The following is a 14322-nucleotide window of genomic DNA, read 5'->3' as shown; positions in this document are numbered from 1 at the left end:
GTTGAATTACTCACACATCCTTTAGTACCGCAGAATACTAATTGAATTGCCTTTCCTTTTGCTTCCAATTCTCCACACGGATGTGTTTTCACGAATGGGTACGTGTTTTTCATTCGTTACATTTAAATGAATTTTGCAACCTTTGTCAATAATATTGTTAAAATTATTGTTAATAGAATAAATATACAATATATCATGTTGAGCTGTAATACTGCCCTGATGAAGGTTTTCACCGAAATGCATTGCCACTAACACCACAGTATTATGGACAATTTTCGATGGATGCTCTATGTGTTATCTATTAAGAGGATTTTCATCCAACAATTCAGAAATGTGCATTAAACATTTTCTGTCTCACATACATTTAATTAAGAAGTTTTTGTTACTATGAGCATTTATTCAACAAACAGCAACCATTTAATGGGGCTAACTGAGAAGCGCCTTTCCTAACGAAGTGGATCCACTTTGTTTTTTGGAGAATATTGGTTTGAATAGATCCCGGTGCTAAGGGATCCTTTATGGACTGGCTGCTCCAGGCTAAAGTATTTTTATAGATTCTCTTCTAAAAGAGGTATAGACATTTCTTACTATCTAGTGGTGCTCTCCTCCCTTTCTTTATTCATCTGTTTTCCTACTTGGCACAAAGAGGCGGAGCACACAGCTTAAGAAGTTTCAATATATAAATACGCAAATAACATTCGAAGTAAAAATTAGGATGTCTTACACAGACATCGAAGCCCTGACCTCAAATCGGGCTGACACATTGGGCTTTTCGACAGAAGAAGCAAATGCTATATTAGGTCTCATAAAAGACAGTGGTTTCGGAACTGGGAACAGCAAACGCCAAGATCCCACACAACAGATTAAACAACTAGAGTACCTTATACGTAAAGAAATAAATCGCAAACTACATGCAATAACCTTAGGAAGATACCATAAGAGCCAACGAATTCCAAGGGGACTACGCATTCAATTACGCCCTACATTATGCAAGGAGAGTAAGACTTTCGTAAAGAAATGGGAAGCAATACTCAATAAATGCTCACTAGATCTGATATTACTGACCATACAGGAGTTGGCAAAAGATTTAGCTGATCTTAACAAGGAGATTCAAGAGATCGAAGCAGCTTTAACGGCAACCTTAAACAGGGAAGAAGTAGATGCAATCCTGCAAGACATTAATGAAAAATTGGTGGAATACAAAGCCGAATTAGAATCTAAGAAATCCGGAAATTCAAAAGGGACACTTACGACTATTTAAAGGATGAAGTGTACAATTGGATGGACAAGTATCCTCCACCACTAAGGAAACCCAGACCCACGAATTCTAGTGAGACATCCAGCTCAGGCGCAGATATCGAGAGTGAACCTATAAGTCGGGAAGAGGCCAGCACGGCAAGTACTTCCAGCTCCTCGAGAGCAACTGAAGAAGCACCATCAAGAAACGTTGCTGCCCCTTTTTTAGACAGAGGAAGAGGAGAACTCGAAGGGGGAAGAGAAAAACAGAAAGGGAAACCCAACACGAGATTACAACAAAAGAAAACATAGTGATGAATCTTTCCGCAAGGGTATTAACAAGTAAAGAAACAGAGACACTTCAGAAAGGATTAAGTTTTGTCCCTACGTATGACAGCACACTGTTTGAGTCCAAAATAGAACTTTACAAACTGATCAGAAAGATGAAACTTAAAGTGTTCTTCAACGAGCTGGAAGACCAACAAGCCAAAGAAGAAACAGAGCTGAAAGAATTTAGAAGTAAAAGCACGTTCATTCCTCCAATAAGTGTACCTTCTATTGAAATTTTCCAAAAACAGGTGACAAGAGATTTTGAAAAACTCAAGTTTAAAGGGCATTCACCACGAAATATGAAACCTCATGAATTAAAATTGATACGAGACTTATATGGAGACTCGTCGATCACAATAAGAGCTGCAGACAAAGGAGGAGGTCTTGTTCTGTTAAACACACAAGAATACGAACAAGAGTGTGAAAGGCAACTTAGTGACACTAATACTTATGCTAAATTGCCACATGACCCGACACCAGAGATAAGAGACAATCTAAAGAATTTGCTTGACAAGGCGGAAGAATTGGAGTGGATAAATCACCATACGAAGAAATTTCTGACAAATGCTCATCCTAAAATACCACACCTTTACACACTGCCAAAGGTGCACAAAGATCCGGTTAGTCCACCTGGGAGACCAATTGTGGCAGGAATGAACAGCATATTAGAACCTTTAGGCAAATATGTAGATTCTTTCTTGCAACCACTGATTCAAGGAACAAATACATACATAAAGGACTCAACCAACTTCTTACAATTGTTGAATTCCACCAGATTTGAAGCCCAGAATATCTGCTTCACAATTGACGTCAAGAGCCTCTACACGTCGATCCCGCACGATTTAGGAGGAGAGGCTGTAGAGTGGATGCTACTAAATGCAGAAGAAATACCAGCCCAGAAAGAGTTCATAATGGTACTCCTTGAATTTATTAGTAACAACTCTTATTTTCAATACAAGGATGAATATTATCTTCAAGTGGCAGGTACAGCTATGGGAGCCACTATGGCCCCCTCCTATGCAAATTCCTTTATGCATAAATTTGAATCGGAAAAAATACTAAAGAATGAGAATTGGTATTCCAAATTGGGCCTCTGGATAAGATATATCGACGATATATTTGGAATATGGAGAGATACAGAGGAAGAATTGCTAAATTTCTTTGAATACCTGAACAACATTGATGCGCAAATTCAATTCACCCATGAATACTCACTTAGCAACATCCATTTTTTGGATGTAGACATCAAGATCACCACCATGGGATACCAGACCACCATTTTTCGTAAACCAACAGACCGTAATAATCTAATTCAACGACTTAGCTTTTATCAGCCGAGCCTCATAAAGAACCTCCCATACAGTCAAATGCTGAGGGTGAAAAGACTCGTAGTGACCCAGAGGATTACCAGGAGGCCATCCTAGAGATGGGCAAAAAGTTTTTGGATAGAGGATATTCAGAAGAAGAAGTACACGCAGCCCAATCCCGGGTAGCCACCCAGAGGAGGGAAGACCTATTGAAGGTCAATACAAAACAAGAGCAAGCTCCACCGCTGGTTTACGTATCCAAATATTCACGCCAGAGCAATCGCATTAAGTGTATCATCAAGAAACACTGGAATACCCTTCTATGCGATCAACGAGTTGAACAACTGTTTAAGGAAACTCCTACATTTGCATATCAGCGGAGCCAGAATCTAAAGGACAGACTGGTTCAAACAAAACCACCTTTAAAAGGGAAATTCACAACGAAGATTGGCACTTTCCCGTGTTTGAATTGTAGTAATTGTAGCTACGTCATAAAAGGAGAGACAGTGAAGCATTCCTACACAGGAGAGACAATTAAACTTAAGAGTTTTGCTACATGTGACTCCCAAAATGTTATTTATGCCATCAAATGCCCATGCGGTCTATATTATGTGGGCCAAACTATCAGAACAGCAAAGACTAGATGGAACGAACATCGATCTTGCATAAGGAATCATAACGTGAATTCAGCAGTATCAAGACATTGGGATGAGAAAAAACATAACTTAGCCCAAATCCGGTTTGTGATTCTAGAAGTGATCATGAAAAAAGACATGCATGAGAATCTCCAAAGAAAGATGGACCAAAGAGAGACCTTTTGGATTGACCGTTTGAGCTCCCTCACACCGAGAGGGCTCAATGAAGAGATCAACTATATGCGCTATCTATGAAGTATTGGGACTCAATGAATAATTTTTTTCCAACAGGATCAGGCTGCAGTTCCTTAACATGGTTGAGATAAATGGGCTAGGTATCTTATGTAGATGGACATACTTTGCTGTGATAAATGTTTTTCTGTTTATAAATTGTTAACTGTTTGATTGGCATTTTCCACTCCTGTTTGAGTGGATATACACATTTCCCTTTTACCACTATGGACATAAATTGTGTGTGCGATTTTTTTCTACTACCAAAAATTTCAAAGCACTGGAGTAATTAATTACATAAGGTACCCATCCGTTGTCCCCTACTAATTCTCCTTTAATACCTCAGCGATGGACGGGTATAGTTAATAAATGGATATAATTATGTTCATCATAGACATTAACACTTCGCCATGCTATAATACCCGTACGTCCTCGTTTGCACGAGACAGAGTGTATAAGGAGCTCCCCGCCAGTTCTAAGAGTGTACTTTTGATATTACTTACCGGGCTCTCATATATAAACGTACCCACTGGTGTTTACCAAGAATGCTGTAATCGACAAGCTTCTTGTAACCATGGAGACATCCCCGGCTAACGCCAGGGGGTGGGGCGCGAGGCGTACGTGCTTCCTCGTGACCACGACGCCTCGCTCCGTCTCCATAGTTACCCTTCAATACACAACCATTCACACCGCAAGCGCGCTGGACGCGGCACTTGCGGTTGAATCGTCTTACAAACCGTCAGGTAAGATTTGACACTCCCTAGGATTTCTAGGATTTATAGCTTAGTCTAAATTAGTGAGGGGCTTATCCCAGGTTCTAAAACTATAATTCATTTCAGATTTTCACGTTTTGCTAACAAGCGACGAGGTTAACCAGGCATTCAGAGACTCAATGAAGGTATGGAGTATCTGTAAGCTTGTTGAATTACTCACACATCCTTTAGTACCGCAGAATACTAATTGAATTGCCTTTCCTTTTGCTTCCAATTCTCCACACGGATGTGTTTTCACGAATGGGTACGTGTTTTTCATTCGTTACATTTAAATGAATTTTGCAACCTTTGTCAATAATATTGTTAAAATTATTGTTAATAGAATAAATATACAATATATCATGTTGATCTGTAATACTGCCCTGATGAAGGTTTTCACCGAAATGCATTGGCACTAACACCACAGTATTATGGACAATTTTCGATGGATGCTCTATGTGTTATCTATTAAGAGGATTTTCATCCAACAATTCAGAAATGTGCATTAAACATTTTCTGTCTCACATACATTTAATTAAGAAGTTTTTGTTACTATGAGCATTTATTCAACAAACAGCAACCATTTAATGGGGCTAACTGAGAAGCGCCTTTCCTAACGAAGTGGATCCACTTTGTTTTTTGGAGAATATTGGTTTGAATAGATCCCGGTGCTAAGGGATCCTTTATGGACTGGCTGCTCCAGGCTAAAGTATTTTTATAGATTCTCTTCTAAAAGAGGTATAGACATTTCTTACTATCTAGTGGTGCTCTCCTCCCTTTCTTTATAAAATATGCTGCCATACTATTTGCAATAATGATGTTTTATCTTATTTGGTATAATGTTGTTTTATATGTGGCAAATGAAATGAACAGAGGGGGGAGCGGAACTGATATGACAAAACCAGGGTCTAAACTAATATGGACTGAAGCAACGGCTATTTTGAAGGACACTTATAACATTGAATTGAATGATAAAAATATAACAAGGCCCCTTGTACAATTGCACGTAAACAAAACTGCTATTCCATTGTTGAATAATACTGGAGCCAAGGAAATAGAGCTTGGATGGAATGTAAATGATGATTACTATTGGTTAACTAATTCCAGAAATACAAGCATGCGTACACACACTGCACCAGAAACCACTACTCAATACACACATGTCACCATGAATAACATAGACGAAGTATGGTCTAGAATATTCCCGCTGCAATATTCACGAGTTAGTACCCAATTAAAAAACAGAAGGAGGAGAAAAAGGGGGGTGGGCAAAAACAGATACGATATTTATCATAACCTGGGGTTAGATGAAATAGAGGACCCCCGACACCCTGACCAATCAAACAAATGGTATTCAGATATGAGCACCGCAGCAAAGCAAGCAAGTAACGAAAGTTGTTACGTGGGCTCACTTATTCCTCACGCAACTGGAACCCTAAAAAAGTTAATCCCACAGGAAGTACCCTTGTCTGAGGCCCAATGTTTGATTCATTTGATGCTGTGTAGAATAAAAAAGACATTTAAAGCACACACAGTCACTATGGAAAAATTGGAAAACGAACAAACATGCACCAGCAGACGACAAGGAGTAATCTGCCTCCAGGAACCATTTTTCGTTATAAAAGGCACAAGATATGCAGATGACAAGTGGCATGATGAAACGATCGAATGCAAAGCTGAGGGGCTTCGAGGGCTGCCAGATGAAACATATGAATGGGCAAAAGAAACGTGCATCCCCATCTGGACACACCATATCACCAAGCTGACATGGGTCACACCCCTGGAGAGACCCATAAATATTCAAAAGGAAATACCGCACGAACTTTGCTTCCATGGAGAAGGGAAGGTGAACATGGGAATCGTGCGGCAGTGCAATAAGACTTTAATAATGCCAATCATGAAAAAAGGCACTGCTGCATTAATGGACATATACTGGATCTATGGCAAACAAGCTTACCTGCATCTCCCAGCATCTTGGAGGGGCACTTGTGCCCTAGCCACACTTCACTCAGCACTAATGGTGATACCAGAGAGCCATGTCCAGTTTACAGCAAGGCCTTCCGCTGACACATCGACAGCAGGCCAATCGACTGACACATCGGCAGCAGGGCAATCGGCTGAACCATCAACAGCGCCCGATGAGACAATCACAGAGCCCCCAGTATACGAACTATTGTCAGAAGAAACTTTGAAAACCAAGTTGTCACGCAGCAAAAGATCCAATTATATTTCGGCCAAATCGTCAGAATTCCTTGCTAAAATCCCACAACAGTATAAGCTTTTCTCATCTGCAGAAACATTCTTTGCATTGTTCCTAGCACCAGGCGTTCAAGCAAGTGCAAACGCGAAATGGCTGCAGATAACACGCTGGGAGCTCATCCAGCTGGCCAACAACACTGAAGAAGGATTCAACATCATAAAAATAGAGCTCCATGCACTGCGCCTGATGACGATGCAAAACAGATATGTCTTAGATCTCATCACAGCGATGGACGGTGGTGTTTGGAACAAAAATTTGGGGGGCGTGTTGCACGTTCGTACCAACTTCCGATGCTGATAACGGGACATTGTCACATGTGATAACAGCAGTGCATAATTTAGGAGAAAGAATGAGAGCAGAAGGTGGAGTAGACAACAACACGTGGTTCGACGATCTGTTCAGCTGGATACCATTGTGGGTGAACATCGCAGCAAAGATACTCATTCCCTTCATAGTCTTTCTTCTCCTAATATTCTGTGTGGGACTAAGATGCTGTGAAAATAATATGCCTAATTCAGCAATGATGATGGTAACAGTGGGCCGACAGACAACGGTGGCTACCATGATAGATGCCCAAGTACAAACCGGAGAATACACCACACCACAGTATAGGATGATTGCCATCTATAGACAGTATGGGGATGTGGTCGATAATCTACATTACACTACCATTATACAACCAAAAAACTTGCTGTGGTATAACGAGGTATGGATAGATTTAGATGGGGATGGTGGGATATACTTAATGGTCACCCCAGAAGAATATGCAAGAAGAGGTAACAGCTTAAGAAGTGTGTGTAAAGCATGGAAGCCAATAAAGGGTACACCTGCTTGGGATGAGGCTGTGGCTGAAGCTGAGCGCTACCGAAGGGAGAATGGAAAGAACGAGATAAAGTAGTTCGTTACTTTAGATGTAACGAAGGGGGGGAATGTATGGGAGCGAGGGGTCCTCAGGCTCCCTCGCGTCGTGCGCTCCTCAGTACAAAGCTTGGACCATGTGCCTCCGGTAGTGGAATTGCCCCTTGCCCTTATGTAAAGTTAAGTACGGTTGACTACTGCATAGATGTGACTACTGAGCAGGACACGGGGCATCCATCTTTTGTGCCCCTTTTCGACTCCATCTTGAATAGACAGGCCTCACTGCGATAGTACAGCAATGCTCAGCTCCCCTTTCCACCCCAGCAGCCAAGGACAGAGACACACACACACAAGGCGCGCAGGCATCTGGCTAGCCCCCACCCTTGCACTCCCCCTGCGAAGGAAAGCTCTGCGCTTCCATTCTCACGCTGAAGCTGGAGAAAGTTGCAACAATTAATATGCTACAGTTTTCTTCCTCTGAGATCACTGTTCACCTGAGAACCGGCATTTGAACCAAGATGAGCTAAGCACTTTCTGCTCGATTCGTCCTCATAAACGTGCAAGCCACCCACTCCCATTAGAACAATTTATTGCCATCCTGACCCTGCACCCCCTGTAAGGTATTTCGTTCAAGTGCCAGACCTGTGCTGCAAAACCCACCCAACACACCCACCACTAACCTTAAGCATTTTTATTATTATATATGCTTTTACTTGCACTAATGAATTTGAAACCTAGAAAGAGATGCGAAACATAGCCTGATTCTTTTACATGCACAATAAAGGTCAAGGCCTTCAATTAAAGCCACGAATGACCCAATTGTACTGACGATAATCATTGTGTGTTACTCATGTAGAAATGTGACAAGTAGCATAAAATGTTTTAAATAATTTGTCATTTAGTATGAAACAATACTAACTTAGGTAGTGACCACAGTGACCGGACCCTGACCTGCATGGAGCACAAGATGTTTGACGTCCGTCAGCTACTCAGCCAACCAGGAGGAAGAGATGCTACCCACACCTACAGCACCACACCGTCTGGCCAATCGGGTCCATTTAGTATTTTTTGTTAGAGTTACTTTAACTAATATAAATGTTGGCACTGATGTAAATGTGTTAGAGTTTTTGGGTTATTTCCTAGCTGGAGAAATAAACCATCCTTTGAACTCTTGCAGCCGGGTCTCAGTGCCTCTTTCCCCGACAAGGGGTGTTGTCTGCTATTTTATTTTTTCTCTCACACGTAGTAAGACGGGGAAAGGCACCTACACAGGCTTGAATGTGTGCTCTCTTCTTGATGAGTCTCATTGCTTCGACTGGCATTTTGGTGCAACCAGTCTAAGTATGTCTTAATGTGGCCTGGCATGCTTTACTGTAATGTTATTATGTGTCTACACTGGTCTACACTGTGCAGCCAGTTGGACATGTTTTCATTGTGGCATGGTATTTTGAATAGCAAAGCATTAATGTTCATGTGCACTGTTGGTGACTTGCATTTATTGGATTGGTGTTACCCTACACAACAATAGCAAACACTGTGGCTTTTTAGCCAATTTTTCTCAGAATGTGAGCTGTATATTGCATTAAACACTTATTTTTATCTTTCTCCTAGTGAGGTGTGGCATACCCCTTCAGCAACATGTTTATGCGTATTGTGCAAGCATGGTAATCTAGGCCGGCCCAGAGTGTAGCGCGACTCGTGATTTGTTGCTGATTTTGGTGGGGCCCCCTCAGCATGGCTCGCAGGGGGGCCCCCAGATCTTGTGTTACGCCACTGCATGGAGCCCCAAATGAAAGACCCGCCCACTCTGACCCACCCGCGCTGTCCCTCCCTTCTCCTACATTCCCAGAAAACTTCTTACCCGTGGTGGATGGGCTGTGACGGGGACGGCTGCGATGCGCATGCGCACAGTGGAGTTGCGCATGCGCACGGCGGCGGAGTCCCGTCGAGTGGGTCAGGCGGAACTCAGGAGGTGGCGTTTATGTTGGGGAGGCCACTGCAGGCGGGAGACTCGCTTCCTTGGAGGGAAGCGGCGTCCGTAATAAATGCGGCAAACAGGGATGCTTTCTGCCTGCCACAGGAAGAAGCTTCTTTTTTAACAAAAAGAAAAATGATCAGCAAAAACAAATTAAAAAACAAAGCCCCAAAAACATTTAAACCAAGAATACTCTATGAGAGTATTGAAGCATCAGTCATCTTGGACGGCATGGAAAGTTCACAAGCCCCAAATACAAAGACTTCCTTTCTAAAACAGAATGTACATAAATCACGCGAAAACAATAAACTAAATACTTTGTCCTCCCACAACAAAGACCCAATGTGTGACATTGAAAAGGGACACACACAAGTTAATGCACAAAAAACTTTGACACAAGGAAAAACAAAAATAACAAATAATCCATCAAATGGGACAGGTGACCTTCCGAAACCACTCTCCATTCAGAAATGTAGACCGCGTGCCAAGTCCCTTTTAGGGATAAGAACCATCAGATGGCACTTCAAAAAGAAAGACTTACCTACTTTACAGAAAGACATGAGTCTGGCAACTGGGATCATGGATGCCAAACAACAACTAGACGAAATGGAAATGTCAGATCATGACCTTCTGTTAGCGTCTGGCCGATGTGAGCAATTAAGCTCCCATAATGTACAGACAGAACCAGACAAAAGCGGTAACAGCAACTCACCAAAGGATGCTACGACTACAGCAAGCATTGGAAATTCAAATGTCCCTGCAACAAATGTAATCTTTCCTCAACAAAAACATTCAGAAAAACCGGAAGAATCTCAGAAGCTGTCTTTTAAGGAACCAAGAAGTACTTCAACTCCGCAGATACCGCGAGCAAAAAGATTCTTTGAAGAAGTGGATGCAAACAAATCTAGTGCAAACATAGTCCCGGTAAAAAGGAAAAAAAACGAAAATGGAAAAACAAGAGTTATAAGTATCGAAGAGGTTTCAAATGAAAAAACAATCTCAGAACATCGAGGGAAGTTAACTTTGCATCCCCAAAAAGCAAAGGAGGATGTCCCTGAGGAACTAAGCAGTATCCTGACTGTGGACTCGCAGCTAGAAGACGAGGAGCAAACTGTGCCAGGCCCCATTTCGGCCAAATTTAAAGAAAAACAACAAGTTCTGTCACATAACCCTTGGCCAATTACAGACATTTGTGCAAATATGCAAGCTGCAGTAGGATCTATGATGACCATAGCACTTGCACCATATTTGAAGTTATATTAGGCACTCACAAAAACTGCAGGGATCAATCCCAATTACTGGCTCAAATCCAGTCCAAGCTAACATGTGTAGAAAAACATTTTGAGGTTGAAAAAGAAAGAAGGATCCATGAAAAAGCGCCGGGAAAATGTTATAGTTAAGACGCTAATCGAGCTAATCGAGGAGGCTCGGGAAGACAAGAGAGCGTTTTTGCACTGTTTCAGTGATACTATCAACTTATTTAAAACAGAGAGCTACAAAAACAATGTCCAACTCAAGGTTAAAAGTACCTCAACAGATACAATGGATATAGAGTCAAGGCCAAGTGAGGAACAAAGAAAGGTAAATGTGATGGTTGACCGGAGTAAAAAAACTGAAACAGAAAACACAAGAAAGACTGAATCTACAGTCAGTCGAGCACTGGCACCTGGCACTCAGAGAACAGAGGGAAAACAGGGAGAGTCCCTGATAAACAGTCAACCGATACAGGCTACACCTAAGAATGACTGCGAAAACCAGCCTAATGGTACTTATCCATTATTCAGTATTGAAAATCTAAAAGAACCAAACAGATCAGACAAGGTGGAAAAACTAAACGAAACTTCGGAAAAATCATACAAAAGATCAAAAGATGCCATGGAAAAATCAAATAAAAAGTCTAAAAATGTGCCCAACCAAAAATGCATGACAAGTGAAGGAACACTGCAGTTCATTAGAAACTTAAAGCCTATAGGAAAAGAGATAACGAAGCCCACTCAACAAGTACCTCTAATAAAAAAAAAAGGATGATGTATGTCAAACAAAGAAACAAGCACGAGAATACATCAAAGACGTGGAACTAGAGAGTACATTAGAAAGCTCCATAAATGAGTCCTATGGTCAAGAGTCTTTGTTACTCTTATCTGTTTATGAGGATGACAGCTCGCAAGAGTCAACGGAGGAATGTGAAGAGTCCGTGAGCAAGAAAAACAATGCTCTGGAATGTCTTGAAGTTCCAGCCTTGGCCTTACGAACTCTCCAAGAAAAAAGAATGCAGATTGCAACAAAAAAGGACTTGGAAAAAAAGCAACGCCATGTGCTTAAAGCCATGATTAAACCATCAAATCAAGAACGAGAAAGCTGGAGCACACAAGATCTTAAGAGCTCGAGAATGAAAAACAGGAACAATTGTGACGAAAAGAATGACAGAAGAAGTGATAAGAACAAACCTGAGCCTCATGGCAATCAGAACAACACTTTTAAATTAAGAATGGAGAGAGTCCTAAGAGCACAGGATGACCTGATCCTAAACAGATCAAACCTAATGAAACTCTTGCATAACGTGCCTCAATTGAGATTGATTGAACCAAAAGACATCCGAAATGTGGAATTTCCAAATGAAGAAGATTTGGATAGAATTTGCATACACTTTAACTCAAAGGCAGTTATGAACTCAATGTGGCTAGCTGCGGATGACCTCCGGGTGTTGGGTTTTGATGTTAAAACAGAATGTCCACAACAGAGAGAAAAGGAAATAAAAAAGGACACAATCAAGAAAATAAGCCTTGAAGAACGAAAAAATGCCTGTGAGAATCAAAGTGAAGAGGAAGTGGACTACAGACCTATACGGTTCTCACCAACAGTATTACGGGGCCCATATGCTCTAGCTATGAAAATTAAAGGAAATGAGAAAGTGAATTTGGTCCATCAACCAAATAATAACCGTCCTATTGTAACTAAAATCGATACAGAAAGATCATGGGGCTGGTTAGCGGAAACACTGAACACAAAAACAAATGAAAATAAATATTAGCCCGAAGGACTAGGGCTACGAGGATCAACAAGCTTTGCTTCCTGGAACACAAGAGGCTTTTACTATTTGATTGAAAAGTTAAATAAAGAAATTCTAACTGTAGATATTATCTGCATTCAAGAGTGCGGGCTTCAAGAACAGCCATACATACATGGAGCAACTTGTTACTTGAATAAAGCTCTCAAAGGAAAAAAAGGCAGACCTTCCGCAGGCTTATTAACTATCATAAAGAATACATATGGCGGAAATGTAATTCGCATGATCCACCCCTCACCATTGATACAAATAATAATTCTGCAACAAGAACCAAAAGGAAGCGACACACAAAAAAAATACACTAATCATTTGTAACCTATACTGGAATGCAAAAGCAAAAGACGGCCAAATATTCTTGGAATTACTAACCAACCACATAGATCAATTGAGGTCAGAATACGATAACCCGGCATTAATTCTGTGTGGTGATCTAAACATCTCCTGTGGAAAAATCAAAAATTCACAGCCTAATACGTCCAGTTACAATCGACAAAAACAATCAAGAGCAAGAAAATGGCAGATGGAAATGGAGAACCGTGATCTCTTGCAAGTAAATGGTAATGTCCAAGGAGACCTAGAAGGACAACCTACATGGTCATTGCATAATACATGCGCAACATTAGACTACTTTTTTGTTGATCGAGAAATGTTTGGCAGAATAATCTCCCTAAAAATCATACCAACAAAAAGTAGTGATCTTAAAATTCTAATCCTCACATGCTCAGACCCAGCATCAGTGCATAAAAGGGACGTGGTACCAAGGAGTACTTGGCCTACTGAAGTTAGTGCAAATGAGGGGCGAAACAGACTGAGATTAACAACACAAGTGATTCCCATGCTAACAAATTCAATAAACAAATGGGCAACCCAAACAGGAAAAGACGTGGAGTATGAATCTTGTCTCAGAATCTTTAAAGTGACCACCGAAACAAATAGAAGAACCACAAAAATCAGGGCGCATCACTTCAATACTGATATAGCGGGAAAAAAACGACAGCTGGCTAGAGATTTAAGAGCCTTGAAAAAACAGAATATTGCCTATGATGACATGCAAACAAAAAGAAAAGAATTGAAAAAAGGTTATCGAAATTGGGTTAAATCCCATAGAGCCCTATTATTTCAAAAAGACTCTGAACATATGCTAATGGCGATTCGAAATAAAAATGCAAAATATCTATGGGCATTGCTAAACCAAAAAGGAAATCAACAAAGTGAGGAACAACTTAACCCTATACATGAAACAACGTGGGAACAATACTTTCAAGAAAAATATAATCGCGAGCTTGCAACAGATCTACTGCCCCAAGATTTCAGAAAGGAAAAAGGTTGGGACATTTAATTCAACTTAAGTGAAATTTTGGTATTGATCACAAAAGCAAGCAGATCGAGAGCCCCAGGGCCCGATGGCCTCACGAATGAAATCTTAAAGCAAGCACCAGAGGTATGGGCACACATGTGCTTTGTACTATTTACATGAATAGTAAAAATGGGTCATATCCCAGAATCCTGGACAACATCAATTATTATTCCGATCCATAAAAAAGGAGACAGCGCCTGTCCGGAGAACTATTGTCCAATATCCTTGCTGGACGTTTTAGGCAAACTCTTTGCTGGCATACTCTTAAAAAGATTAAAGGAATGGATACAAAGATCTGGCAACTCCGATCATAG

This window comes from Ambystoma mexicanum, chromosome 2p (genome assembly GCF_040938575.1).
Source record: "Ambystoma mexicanum isolate Mex_15411 chromosome 2p, UKY_AmexF1_1, whole genome shotgun sequence".
NCBI lineage: Eukaryota > Metazoa > Chordata > Amphibia > Caudata > Ambystomatidae > Ambystoma > Ambystoma mexicanum.
Note: the sequence above shows the minus strand (reverse complement) of the source record.